We start from the raw sequence: 13,392 nt of genomic DNA, 5'->3' as shown, positions 1-13,392 counted from the left end.
AAGGGTCATAGCTTGTCTCAGCCTTTCTCTATAAATCTGATAAAACTTCATCTGAAACCCCATCATAGGTGAAACGTTTTCCCAGGTGTGTCCTTTTCATGTTGTTTCCTGCAGTTCTGTTTCCGTTCAGCCTAACAAAGAGTGATTAACTTGATAGACATTGATAATTTCCCTAAACTGACCATCAGTGTGATCCATATGGTTTCTGCAACCCAAGTTATTTGTCTCCATTATGAGTCTCATGGCAGTGGGTATTCCTCACTGATATTTCTCATATATCCCCTTGGCATACCTCTCAACTGTACATGTTTTTGCAGACTGTCCAGATTTCTGCCTTGTTCCTGATAAAATTTTGTTTTTTTCTGGCAAATCATTGGCAATGCATTGAGAATTGAAGTCAGAAAATAATGATTAGCATTTGAGTTCCCTAATGCAAGATAGTGCAAAACCTGTTGTTTCATCAACGTTCTATGTTGGTAAGGGCAGTCTTTAAAAGTTGTCCCTATTTTGGGCCTTTGTCCCTCATTATTTATGGATTTGTCCAGATTTCTTGCTCTAAGAGATTGAAAGGTATGTCCCTTGGATGGGTGAGTAGTGTCACAGTGAAGGAAGAGAATATTATTTTGGTATAAAATACAAATGACCCTTTACCCCAAGCAGTCTTGTGTAGTGATATCAATTTTGAGCCCCACAATTTGCAAGTTTCATGTGATGCTGCCTACATTGACATCCCTATTATCCTCCAGAAAGTGAGAAAATTGTACAGAAATCTCTATTTATTCCACTGTGAAAGAAAGTGCAGGCCTGCAACCATTTACTCTTTCCTTTTGGGATGGTTATCAACAGCTCAGCAGCTGTAACTACATGGACGGACGGATGACCATCGGGCTGCCTACATAATAAATGATATTCTGGTTCTTTTAAGACCAGTGCTTATATTTCTTTAAATGCTTTTGGTATCATTTGCTAAGGATCCCGTATTGGCTTATCTCTGTTCAGTAGTTGCTTAAATAGGCGTGCCTTTCACAGAATGGGACACAAACATGTGATGTGTCTGCAGCTTTTGGAATGACCAGAATTGTTGAAACTGTCTCTCCCCTTCTTTAACCTTAAAGAAGGCTAGCATTACTGGTTACCATCTTCAGTATCTTGGAGAGTGTAGCTTTATGGCTAATACCTAAACAGGCCAAAACCTTAGGAGGACAAAAGAGTTAGTGGGCTAACCACAGTAGAGGCCAACTGGTCAAGACATGTAGTTGAGATAATGAACATGTTCATAAAACTAACTAGTCATGCCACATACTGTAGTGTGAATGTAGCAATAAGCTGCAGGGTCCTTAGTTTCTGTTAGGAGTGATGCAGCAGTCCCATTGTCCCACACCTTCTTGCCTTGAATGAAGAGCTTGCCTTTGGTCAGTCAGTCATTTCTCATGTGGTCAGCCTTAGTGGCATTTAGATTTAGTTTACAAACCATGGTTACTAGCAGTTGACATGAGGTAGTGGTATTTCTGACAAATACAAATACTCCCGCTGTAGACACCCAAGGGACTGAAGACATGGTAGATGCCAAAACCCGATATAGATGGAGTGCTGTGATTGCATTGAAAGCATGGGCCAGTAACTACGCAGATATGAGGGTCTATATTAGAAGACCGACTGTTTAGGTGATTGAACACCTAAACATTGATCTTCTAATATTGAAAGCAAAAAACAGCGAACGGCCGATTTAACGCAGGGAAAGATTTCCCTTGGCTGTTCGCCGGAGTTTGCTATTTCCCTACAGTTGAGCGATCTCGTAGTTGGTATATTTAGTTGGGGGTGTGTGGGGGGGGCACAGCCCCTCACGTCGAGGGGTGTGGAGGGCAAAGCCCCTCACTTAATTTAGATGTAAAGTAATGTTTTTTGTGTTGTGGCCGAAGGACGTGTTTCCCTGGGACATTCAACATTGTGTGGTTCGATATTAGAAGATCTGTGTTTAGGTATTTGATCACCTAAACAGTCAGTCTTCTAATATAGACCCAGATATGAATGGGTTCAAGCTGCAGGAGGGTTTCAAGTTCTGGCTTCTTTTTGTTTAGACTCTTAGCACTGAGTAGTGCCACCATGATAGTGGCAGTATACAAATGAGGATAGTATGCAATGGTCTTCATGCCCCCTGTTCGTGTTTTGCTGTAGATTATCTCTTGCTGATTTAAATTAAATAGTTGTATGCTATTTTAACAAATGGGGTTGCAACAAGTTGTGACCTCTGTATCCCTATTTAAATGCAACTTAGATCAATGGATGGGTAATCAGAAATTCACCCTTGTCTGGCACCTATTACTACGATGGACAGAAGGCAGGCAGTAAATAATCCCCTATATAAATCAAATTTGTGAATCACATTTGGGTTGCCTGGCTAGGCATAAAAGGGCCCTAGTGGTCATTAGCCTAGTATACACCTATAAACCCACAAAGTAGGGAACGCATGGTTTGGGGATATTAGTAAAATGGCAGCACCCTAAGTAGAATCTATGGTTTGGGAAAAGCATACATCTGACAACTTCTCATGACTTTTTTGAGACCTGTGATTGAATGCTATAACTGGGTTTTCAGTGTGTGTTTCAGTGACAGAACTTCATATTTGCTAGGCGATAATGGAGAACAATAGACTGCAATAGTTCTTTGCGTAGCAGTTAAAATGTTAAGGCAGTAGCATAGTGTGACAGCTCTGCACGGCTGCCTTACGATTCTTAGCACTATTACCAAACAGCGCTAGCAAGTGAAACATTATCCCCAGAATGTTTAACAGGCTTGACCTGAAAGCTAATAGCTTGGCTGCACAGAACGTACATATTTGTATTCATTTTTTCCTTAAAGAAAAATCAGAATACATTTCCCTTGGTATGCTGCATCTTTTTCACCAAATAAGCTGTATATATTAATTTACAAAAGAATGACTTTATTGACATAGGGCGCAACAGCTGAAAAATGCAGCATATCTTGTAAGCTGCAGCATTTAGATAGGTATATGTTTTTGTGCAATGGGGGGGGGGCATACCTCTCAACCTCTTAGGGTAAGAAATCTGGACAAATCCATAAATAAAAGTGGGACAAAGACCCAAAAAATCGGGACAGTTTTATTTATTTATTTTACATTTGTTGATCGGGATTGTCCGACTGAGCTGAACAACCCTTTTTCAGTTGAGGCCCGGGGAGAAAAGCTCCAAGGACCCGCGGTAGTAGTGCTGCGGTAGAGTTGTCGCCTCACAGTAAGACTCTGTCCGGTTCGATTCTCAGCTAGAGCGTCTTCTGCATGGAGACATGCATGAATGGGTGTACCTTCATTGTAGGTTGTGCGTCAGGCCTGGCAAGCCGGTATGTAAAAATCAACTGCCAATCATTAACGGACCGGAGTTCCGCTGTGGCGACCCCTAACCGGGAAAAGCCAAAAGACACAAACAAACATTATAAATTAGCATTAAACAGCAATGTTACAGGATTATTACAAGACATTAAGTAGCAATACAATGTTATTGCTCTTACAAACTTAGAAAGTTGACAAAATAATAGGTTTTGCTTTAGCATGAATTTTCTAAGGATATGAAGTCTGAAATTCAAATGTCTGTCATTATTTTCTAACTTCAGTCTGTGATGATTTACCCCTAATTTTCCCAAAAACCCACAAGTATATAAAAAACTGACCAAAATAAGAGGCTAAAATCTGGACATTCTGCAAAAATCTATACAATTCAGAGGTATGGGATGGGGGCAACAACATACAGCCTTAAGGATAAAACTGATTTTTTTTTCTGGGTACACCTGTGGATTCTTAAGTGCATTTAGAAAATAGCAGGCTGATAATGGAGAACACTGTATTGCTAACACAGGCAAATACAAAATAAGAGCAGTGTTCCTGTCAGCTTTGACAGGAACTGCTTAGATAAAGCTTTAAATTGAATTAAATTAACCATTATTTATGTAATTTATCAGTAAAAAAGGCTGTGCCACTATGTATTAGACATTTTAATGATGTCATCCATACTGACATCTGTGTTCTTAACCATGACTTATGCACTGTCCAGTGTTCTCCATTTTTGCTTTTGCATTTCTTCATTATAGGATATAATTCCAAGCTCCCTTTCATATGTTGTCAGAAAAATACAACATGCGCATGAGCAGTGGATGCAATGTCTATCCTGTGGAACACCAGTTCACTATATATGTCCTTAATATGCTTTACTACACCTCTAAACAACTTCAAGAAGCTTGGTCTACAGCTTATAGTAAAGAAAGACCTCATGCCATGGTTGTTGATAGGAAACAACCTCAGGAAATCCTTGTCCCTCAGTGTGTATACCTGACAATTAAGGCTGATTGCAAAATAATCTTCACAAGGAATGCAGGACATCTAGTGATGTCTTAGAAGTTTTTTAACAAGATCTCATATTCTGAAAAAAGAAAGTTACTCTTCGGTTTGCATCTTCACTTGGCATTTCCTTCTGGAATGCTCCTTGCCAAGGAAAGCAGCTTAGCGTAGGAAGTTATCTGCTATTAAGTTATTTTATATGGATTCCTCGCCATTAACATGCAGCCATAAGCATTGTAGACTTTTATTTACCACTGCAAGAGAATTCTGCCTCTCATTCTGGTTAACCCATTCCATAGAAGTGCCATCCATCTAAATGTGTCCTTCCTTTATAATGTTCTTTGCATGGAAATGAGCGTAATTCCATGAAACCTAACACTGTCTGTTTGAAGTAACTGCTGAAGCTATATCAAAATATTTGATTTGGAAGTTTACCTTCCTGACATCACAAAGTTCTCAGAAATTTAGGGTCTTACCTACAATGCTTTTGTGTTTTTCCATTTGAAAAAAGTAGTCTCCAGAACAATTCTAGTTTATGGTTAATTTTGGTTATTAGGTTCGTTGTTAACCACATTTTGCCTGTTTTTAACTAACCTCAGGAAATGAGCGAGGCTTACTATACAAGCTGAATGTGTGCAAACAGCTTGAGTACTATCTAATAAATTGCAGTCTAGAAAAATTGTGTATCTGTCCATTGTCAGGTGTAGAGAAGTCAAGTCCTGGTCCAAGCAAACAATTTGCAAATGTCTCCTGCACAGTATAGATTTCTTCAAAAGTAACACTGCCCACGACCATTTCATTGGAGAAATCCATGCCTTCCTGGCAACTTTTGGTTCACGTTATACACATTGGTGCTGCAGCAACTTAGTAGTGGATGCATACTTTAAAACCACATATGTCTAAATGGGACCTACCTCCACTGGTAGGTTGGTCTCGTAGGAGCTCCTTTGTGGCTGTGTTCGTCCTCCTGTACAATTTCAGTGTTTTCTCTGATTTTGACTGTCTGCTGCAAAAGTCCTTCCAAGATTAGTCCAGATGCAAGTGTTCACCATATTTGTTGATCACTTATGGAACCTCCTAGGGGGCAGATGATGTATTCACCTTCAGACGCCTTGTTTTTAATTTCCATTCTTATAGTTTAGCAAGTTTCAGCTATTGTGTGCTTGGGCTGGTTATATTTTCTAAATATTGTGCAAATTGGCTGATTCCTCTAAAATGGGTCACTATCAAAGGGGATTTCTCCTTGCTCACATGTTGCAGTGATTTAAGATTAGATTGTAGCAGAAGCAAATGCATGCAAATGGGGCATAGCCTCCCTGGTGGAGGTTGTGGGATATTTTCTCCTCATAAAAAGCAAGTTTAGCAAATGTAGCTTTGTTTATATAATTTTCAGTTGAGATTGTATTTGCTGAACTTATTTTCATGATATCAACTTGGATCCAGATGTAATTTCATTTTCTCTTAGGTGGTTGTCAGTGCAATAAAGAAATGGAAAATGGTTAGAAAATGTTCTGTTTTGGAGAAGGCTGGTAACATTATAGGAATAGAATGGAAAAGAAATTGGGCTGGATCAAGGAAGATTGCTGAAGTAGGTTGCCAGGCTGCAGGATTGTACCCCCTTCATTATTGGTCCCCTAAAAGTGGGAGTTGCCCACCTGCATGACTTGCCTACTTGTTGGAAATATATTAGGCTAAAGTTTAGCTCTTCATTTGACTGCAGTCATTGTAACCTGTTGTTATATAATGATATTTGAGACATATTTTTGAAATAAGGCAATTTTTACTGTGTATTCTGTTACAAACAGAAAACACCACTTTTTTGTATGTTGGCTTCTTTCAACATATATATATAGCTCACTGACAGAACCCACACTGTAAAAGTTGCAAACTCCAAATCTGACCTCAAAGCAGTGACAAGTGGAGTACCACAGGACTCCGTCCTGGGATCTCTCTATTTGGTATCTACTTCTCTGAAGTACAGGCTAACACAGAAGGCCTCTGGCTAATGAAGTTTGCAGATGACTGCAAACTAGGAGCCATAGTCAAGTCCCCAAATGATGTGGACATCCTACAGAAGGGCCTCACTGAGACAGATACCTGGTGTCAGAGCCATGGCCTCAAGCTCAATGCCAAAAAGTGCAGTGTCATCCCCTTTGGTAAAAACTCTGTACCCATGAACTACCACATAGGCAGCAATCTACTTAACACCGAATGCGTGATAAGAGACCTTGGGACCCAGGCAGACAGTAGTCTGTCCTTTGATAGTCACATCGCCACAGTATTCAGGAAGTCCTTCTACGTGGCACACCTCATCATAAAAGGGTTCTCATCCAGGAAAAAAGAGGTCATTGTTCCCCTCTACTCGACACTCATTAGACCCATTTTAGAGTACAATGCCTGTTTTGGAATGTACCTCACAAGACATCTGCAGCAACTGGAATGGCCACAGAAGTACCTCACAAAGAGGATTACTGGCCTCAAACAAACACCCTACACTGACCTCCTCAAAAAACTCCAACTTTACTCTGTAGCATATCGCCTACTTTGAGGTGATCTGTGCCTAACATATAAAGCTATGTCAAACCCAGAGCTGTTGGACATGCTACACCTAAAGAAATCCCAATCCCTCCGAGCTACATGCTCTAGGGACCTAAACCTTGTCACCACAATAAATAGGACATGCTGGAGGGATAGAGTCCTGTCCCAGAGACTTCCTATACTCTGGAACAAGTTACCCATCAATGTCAAGCAAAGTTCTTCATTAGCACTTTTCAAGAAAAATCTTGATGAGTGGATGGGAAATAGGAAATATTCCCCAGGGATCACTTCTGTGTCCTCTGCTCGACAGTGGCACAGGAAAATAACTTTCTTGGGTGGCGTAAGCCATGGAACCTTGCTGGCTAGGCTTACGTAGGCCCTTGGGCCGATAGCCTAGTACCTACCTATGAAAATATGTATGTATATATATATATATATATATATATGTGTGTGTGTGTGTATATATATATATATATATGTGTGTGTGTGTGTGTGTGTGTGTGTGTGTGTGTGTGTGTGTGTGTGTGTGTGTATCACAGAATATGTTGAAAATAGTCTGTAATCCTGTTTTTTTGTTTTTAACTCTATTAAGACATTAACAGTTTGAATGCATGCAGTCCTTGTCTTGTTGTGACCTGATGATGTGTCCCTTTCAAGTGTGGTAAAGAAGTTATTTCCTCTCAAACAGCTGTCATCATGTAGTGACAGATAATGTGGCACCTGACCCTTGTTTAGATTTGTCAAGTTACATACAAAGTCCACTGCCTGTTAAAGCAATGCAATTTTGTGTTTTGTAATAAACTCACTGGATGGAGTACACACAACTTTCTGATTATTACTGCAGTTACAGAATACTGCATTTGTAAATATTTATAGCCTTATGTTAAGGTGCGTTTTGAGAGCTCATCAGTTGCCACTGCAGCTGCTTTTTTATCTAATATATTTTTATAATAAAAGAAAAACAAAACACAACTGCATGAGTATGAATTACATGTGTAAAATTTGTTCCGATTTATTTTTTATCCAGACTAGTGCGACGTTTCATTCATGCATCATTTTTTTCTGTCAGAAGTATCTTTGCTTAAAACTTTTGTGAGTGTGCGTGTGTGTGTGTGTGTGTGTGTGTGTGTGTGTGTGTGTGTGTGTACGTGCACATTTATTTGTTGTGAGGCGTATGGTTGATTTTCAATGAAGGAACAAACTCAGTCTTAATCAGTGATCTTTCATGTGACTAAGCTGCAGTGTAACATTAAAATCCTTGTTAAACTGCATTGCTGAATATGCTGTGGGTATTTGTCATGAGAAAGACTTTTTCTATACATTATGAAGCTAGACATTTCTATTGCTGTAAATGTTCTGATACCACCGTTAGAATACATACTTCCAAAGAAAGCATCATGCTTAGGATAAAATTTTTCTTTACTGCAAACAGCAGAAAACAAAGTTCAAAAATTTACCCACCTCTCTCCTCTGAGTACACCACTGTATTCTGACTAAAGCAAACTAGCTTGCTTCTCCTGCAAGATCTTGTTAGATTTTTGAATACCCTCATTTTTAAAATGCTTCATCTTAGATACTGCCCTGCTTTACACAACAATTTTCCAAGTTGCCTTCTCACTTCACAGTTTTGAAGCCAAATACAGAGAACTCTCTTTATATGTTTGCAAAAGATCATGTAGCAGAATTGTTCTGCCTTTTGGCGCATTATCCAGGAATCTACTAGAGTGATGGAGAACACCATAATATTTAAGAAAGCCTTACAAAGTCACCACCAAAGTGAACACTAGTGCAAGTGCTTCACACACAACAGTCCATTGGTACTTGCCTTTATTCAGTGCACAACAGATATCATAACATTTTAGGTCTTGATTAAAATCTCATTTACTGGACACAGACATTGTTAGCTCCTTTTTATACCTTATTTTTTCAAGTTATAGAAAGTCATGCAAGCTCCTGAGTCTCCTACTAGCAGTGTGCTCATTATAAATATAATATACTTTTAAACAATAGATAGATGGATAGATTTTTATTTAATTTACACTATGTTTACATTAATTTATTTATTTACACTTTGTTGTTGAACAAGTTAGTTCCACTAGGCCAATGGCCTCTTTTCAGGGAAAAATCCAGGCTGGTGGTCATACTGACTAGGGAAAATTTGGCCAAGGTGCTAGGGAACTTCTTCTTTAATTTTCAATAAGTGCCATGAGATCTGACATCACTATCTAATAGGCTAATGCACCAAAGACAAGTACTCTACCTATTCAGTTACTGCGACTGCTAAGTAGATCTATAAACAAATAAATAATGCAAAAAAATCTGTAAAAGAACACTGGGTAATTATGGGTTCATAGCACACCAGGTAGGAGGGATCAAGTTTATATTAAATGTCAGAACCACTGCTAAAGCAGATGAACACATAATTACTCTGGAATACTATTTTATAAGTACTAATATTGTTAATCCTTTTCAAGCTTTGTGAAATGCATTGGAAAACACCCAGATATCCTATCATATTAAGAAGAAGTACAGTGGCTGTGTCTTACACCTCACAAATGTTTGAATGCCCACAGTGAAGAGTCACTGACTAGAAATTGACAACAAGGAGGCAAGTGCCCACCAGTACCAGAAACCAAAAGACAAAACCAGGGCACAAATAACAGAGGTCCAAGTACTCGAGATGGTGCCCTGTTTTGAGTTTTGGTCACTGACTAGAAATATAACCAGAGAGATGGGATCCATGAATTCCTTATACAAAGTGCGTATGATTTGCGTGGTCCCCAAAAAAAAGAATGTTGGTTCGTATTTTAGAATTCTTTGAGTGTTTGGATGTACTGTTTCCACTTATTTACTAAAATTAAAAAGCTGTAAAATCACCACACAGCTTTATTACACCAGTACAGCATAAGCTCATCCAGTAAGTGCTTTCATCTAGCAATAGACTTCATCAGACTGAATAAAAATTCATTTCACTTACCTTTTATACAAAAACCAAACCACTTTAGTACACAATTATTCAATGAAAACTTCTTTCAATTAACTCATTAATTACTACAATCAACTTCTCACATTTTGCTTCAGCATGTTCAAAGTTACCACAATGCTTCACACTTTTCCTTTTTAAATATATTTAAAAAATTTCCCTGTCATTAAGACCCGGGGAACAACTGGCATTCAATTTTAATATCCAACAATATTCTTTCCAATTTAGTTCTTCCTCTGCTTCTAAGTTATTTTCGTAATTACATATTTTTTCTAGTACTACAAACTTCGGTGACCCTTTACATTTACTTGAACTATAATGCGTTCCCCATACATTAGTTTTATCTCTTCTCTGTATTGCATATAAATGCTCCTGAATTCTTTTAAAACATTCTCTAGTAGTTTTTCCTGTATAGTATGAAGGACAGTGAGAACAGATAGACAAGTACACCACAAACTTATTTTTGCACACATTTTCATTCTGAACCTTTACCTTCACTTTATTAATACTAATTTCTACTGCAGCCTTATAAATATACTTGCAATAATTACAATTTAAACATTTTATTATTTTATCCTTATATGTCGTAAAATATTTTATTTTATCCTGTAATATAGTCTTAAAGTTATTTCCTTTCTATTTATAAAAACAGGGGCTTCTCCCACTATTTTTCTTGCCTCAGGGAAATTACTCAAAATCTTCCAATTTTCCTCAAACAACTTCTTTATCTTCTTACCATATTTTGAATATGGAACTACCATTCCTATTTCATTTCTTTTTACATTCCTTTCTAACAACTCCTAACACTTTATTTCCTCCATTTTCTTGCCTATTTATTTTTGTTTCCCTCATCTTATCATCTATTACCTCCTTCGGACAGCCCCTAACTAAAACCGTATCACACAAAATTTTACTTTCTTCTACAAAGAACTTGTCACATTCAGTTAAATCACTAGTTCTCTTTAGTTGACCTTTAACTATATTATGCTTCATATGCATGGGGTGTATACTACCATAATCTAAATATGTATTATTCTGCATCTCTTTTTTTATAAATTTTAGTACTTAACATATTTTCTCTCTTATACACTTCTGCATCTAAAAAAACAAATGTTTGTAGTACTATAATTCCAAGTAAACTTCAAATAATCACATACTTCATTGATCTCATTAAAAAAACATAATAGGTCTTCTTCATTACCTTTCCAAATAAACAAAAGGTCATCAGTAAAACAACCATAATAAACAACATTTAAAAATTGCCTGTTGTTCATAATAAATAACCTTTCCCATGAGGTCATGAATAAATTTACATAGCTGGGGGCCATTGCCACCCCCATCGCTAAACCATTTATCTGCTGATAAAAACATCCATTAAACTCAAAAAAATTATAAGACAAAATCACAGCTAACATAATGCAGCAGCGTTATTACCTCACAGCAAGAGGTACTCCAGTTCAATTCTTGGCTTGGCTTGGGAGTGCTTTTTGTGTGGAGTCTGCATGTCCTCCCCGCGGTTGGGTAGCGTTCGAAAGACATGCGTGCCTAAATGGACATGCCTTTATTGAAGGTTGGGTGTCAAGCTGGCACCTCGTCATTTCGTAAAAAATCTACTGCTAATCATTAGCGGACCGGAGTTCCGCTGAGGCAACCCCTTACCGGGAAAAAGCCGAAAGGCAAACAACAACTACAACAACCTCTTTATACATATCACCTTTTAATAATTCTATTTGAACCAATTCAGCTCCCATTTGATTTGGTATTACAGTGTATAAAGATTTTACATCTGTAGTAGCTAATATGCTACTATCAGGGGCGACCCGTGCTATTGGACTGCAGCGCCCCCAGCTGTAGAAGAAAGACCCCAAAAGAAAGAAAAAAGAAAGTAACAAAAACCGCGGACCTTCGCACATGCACACTCGCAGCATTTCCAACATCCAGACTGCTGCTGAACCAGTCCGGAACATGCGCAGAGCTTCGGACTGATTCAGCAACAGTCCGGCTTAGAAACACAGCAGTCAAGAGCATCCTAGAAGTCTATGCAGTTAGTTACAACTGCATAGACTGGAAATGGATTGGAATGCAATGTCCGCAGGCTGGCCTGCTCTTGCAGGAAGGAAGGACTTCACCACAGGAGCTTAGTGAGTGGATATGGATCTATACAGCAACAGAAGGCTGTGTGTGTGTGTGTGTGTGTGTGTGTGTGTGTGTGTGTGTGTGTGTGTCTACATACTGATGGGTAGAGAATACCTCAGGCTTGAACCCTGTACCATGGCTGCAGGTAGCAATAGGTTCATAGGTTAGTACTAGGCTAAAAGCCATTGCAAGCCATTTTAAGCCTAGCCAATTATCTCCTGTGAGATTCAAACCCTGTATCTTGTGTTTGTAAGGCAAACCCTCCCAACCCTCAGACAAGGGCCTGATTTCCCTACCCACCACCATTTGTAAATAATTTGCAGATTTTTGCCTCATATTTGTTCTGTTCCTCATAAAATCTGTGGTTTCTGTATTTTTGTTACCTTACACAGTCAGTGGTGCACTGGTAGCATTGTTGCCTGACAGCTACAGGTACTCTGTTTTGATTCTTGGCTGAGGTGCCTCCTGTGTGGAGTCTGCATATTCTCCCATCTTACAAAGACATATGTCTGGAATGTTTCTGCCTGGGCCTCTGCTGAAAATTGGCTTTTGTTCCAAGAGAGACTTTCCTGGTTAACAAATGTTAAATAAAAATAACAGGCATTTGAATTTCAGATATCATATTCTTCAGAAAGTACATGGTAACACAAAACCTTTTATTCTAGCAATTTTCTAAGTTTATAACATGGGTATTTGAAATTTTTCCCTATTTTTGGGACTGTATTCCCCCATTATTGGGTTTGTCCAGGTTTTTTGTACTAAGGTTGAGAGCTATGGTGAGAACTGAATTCATTGGATTTGTTTGGGGGCTATATTCCCCCATTAATGGCTTTGTCTACACATTTTTTCCTAAGAGGTTGAGAGCTATGGTGAGAACTAAATTCACTGAATATGTTTGGGGGCTATATTCCCCATTATTGACTTTGTTCAGGTGTTTTGTGCCAAGAGTTTGACAGCTATGGTGAGAACTGAATTCACTAAATGGTAGCCATTTAAGTTTCCATCTTCCTCTCTTTCACAAAACAGATGATTTGGCATAGTGGTATGTTACTCTAACTGTTTTGCACAGGGTCCTGGGTTCAATACTTGCCAGTGAAATGTATGGTGGTAGCGCAACATTTTATTCTAGCAACTTTCCAACATTATACAAGCAATGTTTAAAATGTGTCCCTGGTTTTTGGTCTTTTGTCTCTCCCCCCAATAAATTTTGGCTTTTTCCAGATTTCAAAATTTCAAATTTCAAAAACTTCGATCTACACAAACTGCTATCTAAACTGCTAGGTAGAGTGATAGCAGTTTGTGTAGATCGAGGTTTTTGAAATTTGTCTTGTTTTCTGGTTTTATAAATGAAAGGGAGCGCACAATGTTGCTGAGTGATTTTCCTTGA

General features: G+C 38.4%; 1 long non-coding RNA gene across 1 annotated transcript in view; it reads left to right on the top strand.

Moving 5' to 3' along the window:
• LOC122810269 overlaps positions 1-13,392 on the top strand; it is a 1,068,874-nt gene that overhangs the window by 150,762 nt on the left and 904,720 nt on the right. The gene's annotated exons all lie outside the window — the stretch shown is intronic.

Source organism: Protopterus annectens, chromosome 8.part1 (assembly GCF_019279795.1).
Source record: "Protopterus annectens isolate FY-2018-M chromosome 8.part1, PAN1.0, whole genome shotgun sequence".
NCBI classification, from domain to species: domain Eukaryota; kingdom Metazoa; phylum Chordata; order Ceratodontiformes; family Protopteridae; genus Protopterus; species Protopterus annectens.
Note: the sequence above shows the minus strand (reverse complement) of the source record. Positions and strands in the feature narration are given on the sequence as shown.